The sequence below is a fragment of the Ictidomys tridecemlineatus genome, chromosome 6 (assembly GCF_052094955.1).
Source record: "Ictidomys tridecemlineatus isolate mIctTri1 chromosome 6, mIctTri1.hap1, whole genome shotgun sequence".
In the NCBI taxonomy this organism is placed as follows: domain Eukaryota; kingdom Metazoa; phylum Chordata; class Mammalia; order Rodentia; family Sciuridae; genus Ictidomys; species Ictidomys tridecemlineatus.
The window spans coordinates 10,459,868-10,472,665 of NC_135482.1; the positions used below are offsets into that span (position 1 = coordinate 10,459,868).

General features: G+C 46.7%; 1 long non-coding RNA gene across 1 annotated transcript; it reads left to right on the plus strand.

Annotated features, from left to right (window-relative positions):
• Positions 1 to 844: 844 nt before the first annotated feature.
• LOC144378540 (uncharacterized) lies at positions 845 to 11,191 on the plus strand. Its single transcript, XR_013440301.1, has 3 exons — positions 845 to 1,919; positions 2,839 to 2,929; positions 10,668 to 11,191. It is a non-coding gene; the product is annotated as an uncharacterized LOC144378540 (long non-coding RNA).
• The last annotated feature ends 1,607 nt before the right edge of the window (positions 11,192 to 12,798 follow it).

Below are 12,798 nucleotides of genomic sequence, written 5' to 3' on the forward strand. Positions count from 1 at the left end.
GAAGAGAGAGCTCCATCCCACCCTCCTATCAGTGGGCTCCACATCAGCAGAGCCAACCAACCATAGGTGGAAAACATTTGGGAAAAAAATTGTACCTGCCTGGAACATGTACAGATCTTTTTTCTTATCATCATTCCCCAAGTGACAGTCTATCAACTACATTTACATTGTATTAGGTATTATAAGTTTTGGAAGAGGATGCAAGTAGGTTATATGCAAATACTATGCCATTTTATATAAGAGTTCTGAGCATCCACAGATTGTGGTATCTGTGGGGGTCCTGGAACCCATCCCTAAGGATGCTCACTGACCACTACACATGCATGTGTAGAGAGCACTTCTTGCAGGAAATCGTTTTCTGTGCTGGGTGGGCACTGGCTAGGCAAGTTCTCCGCCGGGAAGGCAGCTTGTCAAGAGGGCTGATGCTCTTGAGACAAGGTAAAACCACGGTCCCCAGGCAGATTTTCTTCTTCAAAGGGGTTCAGTTCTACTCTTTGAGCCTTTCAACTGATGGAATGAGACCCACCCAGATTATCTAGGATAATCTTCTTACTTGAAGTAAACTAATTTTAAAGGAATCACATCCACAGAATGTCTAGATGAATGAGCAAATGACTGCAAGCGACAGTCCAGCCAGGTAGACAGAGGAACTGTCATCCATGGAGCATCTCTGCTGTCCTCGTCTCCGAGCCACTGGCCACCTCCAGGAGCCTCCTCACAGCCCGGCATGGTGTGTGGGCTGAGCTGGGTCCCCACAGGATAACCTGGATTTGAATCGTGCTCTGCCACCACTAGCCTGGGGACACTGGGCAAGTTACTTAACCTCCCTATACCTCAGTTCTTGACTGTGAAATGGAGGTAGAGTAGTGTCCACCTCGTATGGCTGTTGTGAGGTCTACAGGCACGAGAATATGTTAAAAGTCCTAGAATTGTGGCCAATGCAAGAAGGCTCTCTAAATATTCTCATTCTGTTCCCGCCCTACGCCGGGGCGGTCCGGCTCTCAGATCTCGCACCTCGAGGGCGGGGGGATTCTTTGGCGGCGCTGGGCTCACGGCACCGCACGCCGCGTGGCCGGGAGCGGAGACAATGAGCCACGTGGGCCGCGGACCCCAGGACGCATCCTGGCAGGGCGCGCGCGCCCCCTGGAGGAAACGGGGAGCCCGTCAGCTATGACGTTGACGTCTGTGATCTTTGGGGACCGTGTGGCATCTTTGCTGGGAGACTTTTTAGCACGAAGACAGACGTTTTCTTCTCCCCTCATTTCAAACCTACCCTTAGGAGGCACTTCCTGGGCTGCCCGCGCCGTAACCCGAGACCTAGCCTTGCCACGTCTCCGCCAGGGAGGAAGGGCCTGCGGGGGCCCGCCTCCAGGGGGCGCACCCGAGCTTCTGCCGCAGCCTGCGGGCGGGCCGAGCGCGGCCGGCCCTGCACGCCCTGGGCCCCTGGGCGTTCTTGGAAAACCTTAGCAAGACGCTGGACTTCCTGCCACGAAATGGGTGCGGGCCTCCAGCTTTGCGATCCCGGCATTACTGCGCCTGCGATTCCATTTGTACTGCCAGCCTGGGGACGCCCGTCACGTGACCCTGCCCTGTTTCCTGGCTAGGCTGAGTTCCCTGGAGCCCGTCTCACTCTCCGCCTCCGTGGCTTGGTCCCTGAATAAGCGAGCCTTTCGATTTGATGGGTCTGTCGCCCGTGTCCCTGCTGTAGCTCTCCTTAGCCTCTGCAGAGCGTTCTGCTATGGCGGATTGGAAAGCAGCCCTTTGGGAGTATGTAGGCTGACGGTCAAGGGCTCCTGCTGGTGAATTACCTGGGGATCACCGGCTGGGCCTCGGCAAAGGAGGCACAAGTTGTGTGACAGTGGTTGACACTGACCACAGCAGGCTGGAGGGAAAGGAGAGGACGAAGATAAAGGGACTTGGTAAGAGGTCTCCTTTTCAGCTCCCCAGCCAAGCGTTGTGGACCACGCTGGTGCCCGTGGACTCTGAACCCTGCCTGGGAGGACAAGAGGCAGCACCTGTCCCCGTCCCTATAGGACTGTCAGTAGCTTCATCTGGGTCTCCTGCGTATAGAGCTCTAAAGGCCCCCTCCTTGGTGGTAGAGAACCAGGCTGGGGGCAGGGAAGGATCTTGGGTATTGCAAACAAACCTAAGACCCTAACTCTGATCTTTTTTTTGTACCAGGGATTGAACTCAGGGGCACTCCACCACTGAGCCACATCCTCAGTCCTATTTTGTATTTTATTAGAGACAGGGTCTCCCTGAGTTGCCTAGTGCCTCACTGAATTGCTGAGGCTGGCTTTGAACTGAAATCCTCCTGCCTCTGCTCCCTCTCGGCTGGGATGACAGCTGTGTGCCGCCCTGCCTGGCCTTCGTGACTCTGATCTTGTCCCCAATAATATCTCTACCATCCTGGATCAGTTCTATGAGCCTCAGTTTCCTCATCTATAAAATGGACATCATAATTCCTACATTTTAGGATTAAAGAAGATGTATAGTAAAGCCTAGTCCAGAAGCTGACATGTGGACAATAAATAAATATTTGTTGGATAAATGAATTAGCTGACTATTCAGTTAACCGATACTATGCGTATATAGTATCGGTTAACTGAATAGGTAGAACCTCAAGCTCACAACCCACAGAACCAGAACCGGAAGCACCTTAGAGATTGTGGCCCAACTCCTTCATGATAATGTTGAGAGTCTTTCCAGATTCATTGATCAAGGTAGAATGATTAGGAGTGAAGACCATAGGGCCAAGGGACTTGATTCTAAGACTTGCTGTGACAGTAACTAGAATGTGTTATCCTGGTCTAGTTACTTAATCTCCCCTTGCCTCAGTTTTCTCAGATGTGAAATGGAGATGGTGGTATTGGCTGCACAGGTTGCTGGAAAGAGTAATGAGGGAATGCCGGGACACCGCAAGAGTTCAGTAAGTATTAGCTATTGTACCAGTGACCGTCAGGGATTGTGTCAGACAGAGATCATCTTGTTGAAAGATAAGTGGTTTCTAAACTTCCCCCCCCAAAATCAAAACATGTAGATACCGCTGGGCGGGGTGTCTGTAGACACTGGAGCAGAGACTGAAGCGAATCAGGAAGTGAGGTGGGGTGGAGGTGGCGATCCAGGCAGAGGAAATAACCAGCGCAATGGCCCCAAGTTGGGAATGTGCTTAGCATGGGGAAGGATGGAGAAAGCAAGCAGGACAGGCGGGGAGTAAGAGGGAGGTAGAGGCGGTCAGAGAGCCAGTGGAGGACGTGAGAGGGGTTTGGATTAGGGAAACACTTTGGAGATGGGTCTGCTGGATATGCTGGGCTTAATGCCTTCAAGGTTTTGGGCCTACGCAACTGGAAGAAAGGAATTGTATCTATTTACTAAGGTGTGGAAGAGTGTAAGGAGCAAGTTTGAGTTGGGAGGAGTCAAGAACCCACTTGGGGACACCTTAAGTTTGATAGCCATTAGACAGGACAGCCAAGACTCTAAGGAATGGGTAGGCCCCAAGGGATGCTCTGGGGGAGCAATGGGGACCAGGGTGGATGGACTCAGCAAGTCCTGCATTCTACTTCTGGAGCATTCCTTATGAAAATTCTCTCCTTTCCCACCCTGTTGCCCCTCCATTCTCCTCTCAGCACACCTGGCTCCCTCAGTGGGGAACAGACACTGCTTCAGAAGGGTCTTTCCAGAACAAAATCTCTCCTCTGTTCCTATCCACCACCAACTCCTTTTTACTGCTAGAATGGTTTGTCTCTAATTTTGTGGTTTCAGGACCTCCCTACAGTCTTAAAGGGTATTGAGAACCCCAAAGAGCTTTGGTTTATGTGGGTTACATTGATCAACAATTACCATCGTAGGTCAGGCATGGCGGAGCACACCTGTAATCCAGCAGCACAGGAGACTGAGGCAGGAGGATTGCAAGTTCAAAGCCAGCTTCCAGGGCTGGGGCAGCAGCTCAGTGGCAGAGCGCTTGTCTAGCACATGTGAAGCATTGGGTTTGATCCTCACACCACATAAAAACGAACAAATAAAATAAAGGCATCCTGTCCACCTGCAACTACAAAAAAAAATTAAAATTAAGGGGAAAAAAAACCAAAAACCAAAAAAAACCAGCCTCAGCAACTTATCGAGTCTCTAAGCAACTTAGCAAGACCCCGCCCGTCTCTAAACAAAAAATAAAAAGGACTGGGGATGTGGCTAAGTAGATAAGGCCCCTGGGTTCAATCTCTGGTAAAAAAAAAAAAAAAAATTACCATATTAGAAATGAAAACTGACAATATTTTCAAATGTTTATTAATTAATTAAAAATATAAATAGCAAACCCAGTACATGTGCACATATTTGTGAAAAACAGCTAAATCTCTCAAGATAAAAATACCTCCTGAACAAAGTGGCATTGTTTCACATCTTTGATCTTTGATCATCTAGCTCTTTGTGTGTGTGGTACTGGAGATTGAACCCAGGGCCTTGTGCATGCAAGGCAAGCACTCTACCAGCTGAGCTATAGCCCCAGCCCTGATCACCCAGCTTTAATAGAACATGGCTCGATTCTCAACTTGGCTTCCCATCAATGTGTCTCACTCACTACATCTTTTTGGTTGAAGTTTGTGAAGAAAATCAGACCTCACACAAATATGCACTTAGAAAAATGAGGACTGGGCTGGGGATGTGGCTCAAGCGGTAGCGCACTCGCCTGGCATGCATGCGGCCCGGGTTCGATCCTCAGCACCACATACAAACAAAGGTGTTGTGTCCGCTGAAAACTAAAAAATAAATATTAAAAATTCTCTCTCTCTCCTCTCTCCCTTTCTCTTTAAAAAAAAAATTCTTCTCCCATTCTCACTGAAACACTTAAAAAAAAAAAGAAAAATGAGGACTATTTTAATAATGTTTCATATCATTGTGAATAGTCTTTTTTGATTCAACACCAAAATTCAACAAGTGTGGTTTCTTAACCCAATATGTCCCAAGTTTTCAGTTCTGTAAACAAGAATTATTTCAGAGTGACCCCAAGTGGTGTATTTGTTGCTCAGTTTGTTGCTTAAGTTTTTATAGGTGTTTCATATGTGGCTGTTGGGACAAATGGGTCAAAGATTAGTTGTGATGTGGAATATGGTTTCAATATCAATGAACTTTTCTTAGTCTGTTTAGTCAAATTAGATCTATTTGTTTTTTTGAGCGGCTATTTCATTTACGCATGATTTTGCAACATCCTGTGGAAAATATTAATTCAGGCTGGGTGTGGTGGTGCATACCTGTGATCCCAACAGCTTGAGAAGCTGAGGCAGGGGGATTACAGATTTGAGGCCAGCCCCAGCAACTTAGTGAGGCCCTAAGCAATTTAGTGAGACCCTATCTCAAAATGAAAAATAGGCTGTGGAAAGGAAAAATATTGTTCACAGACTCATGCAGATTTTTCTAATGTTGCTCTATACTGTTGAATGTTGGAAAACATCATTTGTTCATGTTACCCCTGATCTCACTGAAAAATGCTTTTAGTATCAGAAAGACATCAAATCCACAGTGTCAAATTTCCAACATTTTAATTTTTGTTCAAAAGCTCAAATTTTATCATTGGCAACAAATACTGTCAGTTGTTATCCTTGAAGTACCAGGTTCTCTGCATTTATTCTCAAGAAAATATCTGCCTAAAATCTCGAATCTGAATAACCATATTTGGTTTGGCAATTGTTCTTTCAAGCAAAAATTGTATCCTATGGAAAAAAAAAATGGCTTTCTGCACATCTGAACAATGGCGCCAGGCTTTTCTGAGTGATACCAAGGTACTTTGGCAGGAAATGGCATGGCTTTATGCAGATGTGCCATGCCCTCACAGACTATTAGGAAGTTGTGAACTTGAGGGCCAAGGCCTAATAAAAATTATAACTTCACTGTTTTGTGAAGAATGTTCTTAAGTGGGCTGGGGATGTGGCTCAAGTGGTAGCGCGCTCGCCTGGCATGCGTGCGGCCCAGGTTCGATCCTCAGCACCACATACAAAAGATGCTGTGTCCGCCAAATACTGAAAAATAAATATTAAAAAAAAAAAAGAATGTTCTTAAGTAACGCTTTTTTTTTCTCTCACTCAAATTTACATTTGTGCCGTCACGATAAGTGTCAACAAAGTAAAGTAAATAATGTGTTAACATTATTACAAAAGTGATTTTGACCTCTTGGACTCTTTAAAAGTGTTTGGACTTTGAGGAAAGATGCCAAACTTCTTGGTGGGGCCAGGCAGCTGCCATGACCTGCCCCTGCTGACCGCTCTCACCACCCTGCCATGAGATGACGCTTCTGCTGAAAGAGCAGACTCATCCTGTGCAGAAAGGGACCTGGCCCTAGAACCCAGACCAAGCTGCCTGGCGGCTGAGCCCCTCCGGCAGCAGACAGTAGTGACCCTCCAGGCCTCAGGGCCTTTGCGCTCTGTCTGGATCTTCCTTTTCCTTTCCATGAGCTCATTCTCCACAGTCAAGGTCTAGTACGGATATCACCTGGGGGGGGGGCCTTCCTCTCCCCCCAGTCTATACCCTGTCCTTTCTCCATTTCCACAGCTGAATACATTGCAGAGTGCTGTGTTCTGAACACGTGTCACCCAAATCCCTGGGTTGGAGGTTAATTGCCAACGGGATGTTCTTAGAGGTGGAGACTTTGGCAGGTGATGAGCTGTGAGGTCGGATCCCTCATGAATGGGATTGGAGCCTTACGAAGGACAGATGAGGGGTCTGTTCACCCCTTCCCCTAGGGGAGGACACAGCAATGAGAGAGAGAGAGAGAGAGAGAGAGAGAGCTCTCACCAGACCCTGCGTGTGCCAGAGTCTTGATCTTGGACTTCCGACCTCTGGAATTATGGAGACTAAAGTTCTATTGTTTAAAAGACACCCAGTCTAAAGCCACAAGTCTAAACCATCTTGTGACAGCTGCAAAGGGACTAAGATGGCGAGAACACAGGTCTTATCAGCTGCTCAGAAATCCCTAAACCGAAAACTGGACTTGGTTTGTTAACTCACTTGGCTTGACATCCTGCCCTGGGGGCTGTGGCTCAGGGGCCAGGGTTTGGGAGCAGGTGTGAGGCACTGGTTCGATCCTCCCACCTAAAAAATAAATGAATAGGTAGAGTTGGCAGAGTGCTTGCCTTGCCCGCACAGGCCCTGGGTTCAATCCCCAGCACCCCAATAAATAAATAAATAAGTAAAATGAACACAGATATTGTGTGTCCATCTACAACTAAAAAATAATTTAAAAACATCTTGCTCTGGGGGCCAGGGTTGTGGCTCAGTGATCAAGTGCTGGCCTAGCACATGCGAGGCCCTGAGTTTGATCCTCAGCACCACATATGAATAAATAAAATAAAGGTATTGTATCCACCTACAACTAAAAAAATAAATAAATATTTAAAAAATCTTGTCCTGGATGGATACAAGACTATTTTTAGTATTTTTTTTAAAAAAAACTCTACTTGGTGTGAGTAGCCACATATTTCCCAGTAGGAATGGGGATGTATTCAATACCTAAGTGCCCACTCAAGGGCTCTGGGAGTGACCACGCCTGCCCTACGTGGCCTTTCAAAATCGGATCAGTTCTGAAATCCAAACCCCATTTGATCCCAAGGACTTTGGGTGAGGGACGGTGACCTTGTATTGTGTTCCCTGGAGCATGGCCGTCTGCTCTGCCTGGGTGACCTCTGTGAGGCTGGTACCACCTCGGCGGCGGCAGCCCGAGGTGTGCTCACATGCCACCAAGGCTACAGGGCCAGCTGCATGGATGAAGCCTCCTCTGTGGAGAGCTTTGCCAAACTTTGAGGAGCAGGTTGAGTTTCAGCGTTTTAGGGTGGAGTTCAGGTTACACCAGGCTGGACACATGCATCTAATTTGGTCTCTCCTGAAACCCCCTAAAACTTCTGGAAGAGGAATTAGGAAAAAAAAAAAAAAGGCATAAACCCACACTGTTGAGAAAAACAGGATGGGAAACCACAGCCACGAGAAGAGAAGGACTGTGGTCACTGAGCTGGCAGCTTGGCAAGGACAGTCCAGGGCAGCCGTGGGAAGGCTGAGCACCGTGTGATTTACACAGCGGCCTCTGCCAGAGACGGGGAGCTGGCAGCTCGGGTCCCTCTGCGCATGGAGGGGTGGGGGTGGTGCTAAAGTAAGGACTGGGGGGGGGGAGCTATTTAGGAAGCAATTAGATTCCTAGATCCCCTCTCCTGCCATCCCCCGACTCCCACACTTGAGAAAAGAATCGCAAGATTATTCCCAAGGGATAAAATAGCTTCTGTGGATTGGGGGACGCCAGGGACAGTTAAGGACATGGGAGTTGCATAGAAAATGAGGGACGAGAAAACAAACGTATTTCAATACTGAGGTGGGAACGGCACCACCCTGTTGCCGGGCCCTCAAGCCCTAATGCATTTCCTAGAACTCTGGCAACCAGGCCCTGGCCCTCCCGGGCGGGCCCTGGAAGATGACTCGCAGACTTACAAACACTGGCATCTGGGGCTTCCCAGCAAGAGCCACCCAGACCACCCTGCGGTGAGCCTCCCAGGGAACAGCCTTAGCGCTCAAAGCCGCCAATTAGTTTCTTAGCATCTCACTGAGAAGAGAGCTAAGGAACACTCCCATTCACAGAAACCCTGAACCAGAGCGGAGGAGATTGGAGGAAATAGACAACGGAGGGAGTGGGGTTATTTATTTGTTTGTTTTGTACTGTGGATTGAATCCAGGGGCACTCAACCAGTGAGCCCTGTCCCTAGTCCTTTTTTTTTTTTTTTGTATTTTATTTAGAGACAAGGTCTCACTGAGTTGTTTAGGGCCTCACTAAATTGCTGAGGCTGGCCTTGAACTCGAGATCTTCCTGCCTCAGCCTCCTGAGCTGCTGGGATTATAGGCGTGCACCACGGAGCCTGACTTTTTTTTTTTTTTAAGTATTTTGTCTTCAGAGAGATATGAAAAGATTATTACGTCTCTGAAGGGCAAAAAACAGGGTACCATTAGAAAACATTCAAAGGTTTAGAAGCAATTCTAGAAATCAACATAGGTGAAATAAAAAACCAATGAAAGAACTGGAAGATCAAGTTAGGCAACATCTTAGAAATTAGAGCTAAAGGCCTGAAATGATGGTGCACATCTGAAAGCCAGCTACTCAAGAGGCTGAGGCAGGAGGATCACAAGTTCAAAACCAGCCTGGGCAACTTAGTGAAACCCTGCCTCAAAATAAAAAAAACAAAAAGGACTAGGGGGGTGGGCGGGGCTGGGGATGTGGCTCAAGCGGTAGCCTGCTCACCTGGCATGCGCAGGGCGCTGGGTTCGATCCTCAGCACCACATAAAAATAAAATAAAGATGTTGTGTCCACCGAAAACTAAAAAATAAGTAATAAAAAAAATCTCTCTCTCTCTCTCTCTTTCTCTCTTAAAAAAAAGGGGGGACTGGGGATTTAGTTCATCAGTAGAGCATTCCTAGTATAGGAAGAAAAAAAAAAGAAAGAAAGGAAATTAGAGCAAAACTCACAAGGAAACAGAAAACAGGAAAGAAAGAAATGGATGGCAGCACTGTCTGGGAGATATAGGGCCAGAATACCAGGTGTTCCAGAGGAAGAGAAAACGGGGAGGAGATCTTTAATGGTAAATTCAAGAAGTTCTGCAGAAGGCAAAATTTCCAAATGAAGGAGCCTACCAAGCGCTGAGCAGGATGGATGAAAATAGACCCGGATTAAGGCATGCCGCTGGGAAATTTCAGGATAAAAGGAAGATTCCAAAAACTTCCAAAAAGGTGTGTGTATGTGGGCGGGGGTGGTGGAAAACCAACCTGAATCAGAATCATTTGAGACTTCTCTTAGGGACACAAAGAACCAGAGGACCCCATGCCTTCCAAAGTCCACACGAAACCATCTGCAACCTAGAATTCTGTTCTCAGCCCAGTTATCAACCTGGTGTGGACGCTTAAAAATGTTTGAGGCAGGAGGATCACAAGTTCAAAACCAGAGCAGACTTCTAAGACCCTAAGACCCTCGACCCTTTCCCACGTAGGCTTTCGCAGCGAAAGAAGCTCCACCGAGCCCTCGGCGTGAGGTGGGGAGGTGTAGGTTGGGGAAACTGGGGTTCTGTTACCCCCGAGAGTGGTGCAGTTCTGCCTCAGACTGTCCAGCAGCCGGTTCAACCAGTCCAGAGGAGGCCTGTGACTCAGCAGACAGGCCCGCATTGCTGGTTGGCGCTGGTTGGCGTTATCACCAGGATCCTCGCTGGAGGATGAGAATTCCTAGGTGAGCAGAGCTCTGGATCTTCAGGTCCACCTTGCCCTGGCCGGGTGCTCCAGGATTCCCTGTTATTGCTATGATACCCGCATAGCTTCACAGAAAAGTTCAGCTCAGGCCATTCCTGAGGCCTGGGCCTGGAGGTAGGCATCAGGTTGAGGAGAAAAACAAACAAACAAATGCATCACTTTCCTTTTTTTGTTTTTTTTTTTTTTTGTATTGGAGATTGAACCCAGGGGCACTGAACCACTGAGCCACATCCCCAGCCCTTTTTCATTTTTTATTTAGAGATAGGGTCTCACTGAGTTGCTTAAGACCTCGCTAAGTTGCTGAAGCTAGCCTTGAACTTGCAATCCTCCTGCTCCAGCCTCGGGAGCCACTGGGATTAAACATGATTTAAAATTTTTTAAATTTAATTTAATTTAATTTTTGCAGTGCTGAGAGCCAAACCCTGCGCATCACACAGGCTGGACAAGCACCTTACCACTGAGCCACACCCCCAAACCCCATGAGCGGTTTTGGGAGACCACAGCACCTGGCTCATCCCACAGCTCTCGCTGATGCCACAACCCACTGGCCTCCCGGCTGGAGCCAGGCTGTGTGGCCGCGCCGGGCCCAGCCTCTTTTCTCCTGGGAGACTTGGCGTGTTCAAGCAGTATTGCCCCTTCCTGGAGGCTGGGTGAACTTGCCTCTTTGTTTTCCAAAATAAAACAATGTATCGCTTACAGATACATAATGTAGATGGGAAAACTGAAAGAAGTGCCCTGGGGTACAGGACTCCAGAATTAGAGTAAAGTTTCTTTTTTGTGAAGGAGACAGAGGGTTTCTCTTTGAGGGCTTCTAGTGGAGTTTTAAAGTATAAGCAATGTTTTACGTCTTAACCAACTCCTTTAAATGGTACACACATCATGATGAATTCTCATGTATTTATAATTCAATTCACAATAAAAATTTAAACTTCAGACAAATGGGGAAATCTTATATGTCATCTTTTATTATTTTCTGTTTTATTTTAGCTGACATAATACTTGAACATATGAGAGTTGTTTTTGCTTTTGCTTTTTTTTGGACTGGGCAAAACCTAGGGATTCACTACCCCAAGCTACATCCTCAGCCCTTTCAAATTTTTTTAGAGACAGGGTCTCACTAAGTTGCTGAGGCTGGCCTCAAACTTGTGATCCTCCTGCTGCAGCCTCCCCAGGAGCTGGATTAAAGTTCTATACTACTATGTCCTGTGCTTACAAGCTTCTCACATTGTCTAGAATAATGGGGATCTCAAAAGTTTTGCTTCAAATTCTTTTTGCTCATAAACATGATTGAAAACTTTAAAGAACTCATTATGTGAGTTGTACCTATTGATATTTACCGTATTTGAAAAGAAAACTGAGAAACCTTCAAAACATAAGAATCGTAACCTGTCAAACACCATGTAGCCTCTAGAAAGTTTTACCATGGACTCATGAGAGAATGAGAGTGGAAAAGATAAATAATGTTTAGCATTGTTATGTTTTTTTTTTTTTTTTTTTTTTTTAACCTTGAGAACACCCAAAAGGGACTTTGGAGATCCGAGGATTACCTGTACAACTTGTTGAGAACCATTGTTTAGAACAGTATCTGGCACATAGTGGGCACGATTCACACACACACACGTGTGTGTGTGTGTGTGTGTGTGTGTGTTGAAAGCCCTCTGCCAGGTGCTATAGGTGACAGTCAAGTAGGAGGGACCCAATCCTTAAATCACAGCTCCTAGATGCCCTTTGGGGACTTTGGTAGCAGAATACAAATAGCCCTCTGTTCTCACAGCTTCCACATCTGTAGATTCAATCAACAGTAAATCAAAAAGGCTTCTGAGCTGGCGTGATGACACTTGTCTGTATTCCCAGAGGCTCAGGAGACTGAGGCAGAAGGATCACAAATTCAAGACCAGCCTCAGCAACTTAGCAAGGCCCTAAGCAACTTTGAGAGACCCCTTGTCAATAAATAAATAAATAAATAAATGTAAAAAAGGGCTGGGGATACAGCTCATTGGTTGAATGCCCCTGGGTTCAATCCCCAGTACCAATAAAACAAAACAAACTTGCAAAATATTGCATCTATATTGAACAGGTGCAGAATTTGTTTTCTTTTCACAATTCCCTAAATAATAGAGTATAACAACTATTTATGCAACATTTCCATTGTATTAAGTACTATCAGTAATGTAGAGATGACTTAAAAGTGTATGGGAAGGCACCCATAAGGTTTATGCAAATACTGGGCCATTTTACACGAGGGACTTGAGCATCCCTGGATGTTGGTATCTGAGGGGAATCCTGGGAGGATGGATATTGAGGGTTGACTGTGTTTGTGTTCAATCAAATTCTGTTTCCAAGGAAATCCTTTCAGGGTAGCAGTCCTGGTGTTGGTATGGAAAGAGTCTCCTGCCAGCACTCAGTGTTAACCAGCCTGGAGGCCTGTGACCTTGGGTGTTACTTGCAAAGATTAGTCGCTGCCTTCAAAACAGTGAGAGGTGAGCCCACGTGGCTTCTTCCAAGCAGAGCACCGAAGGCAGGAAGAGGAGGGAGGA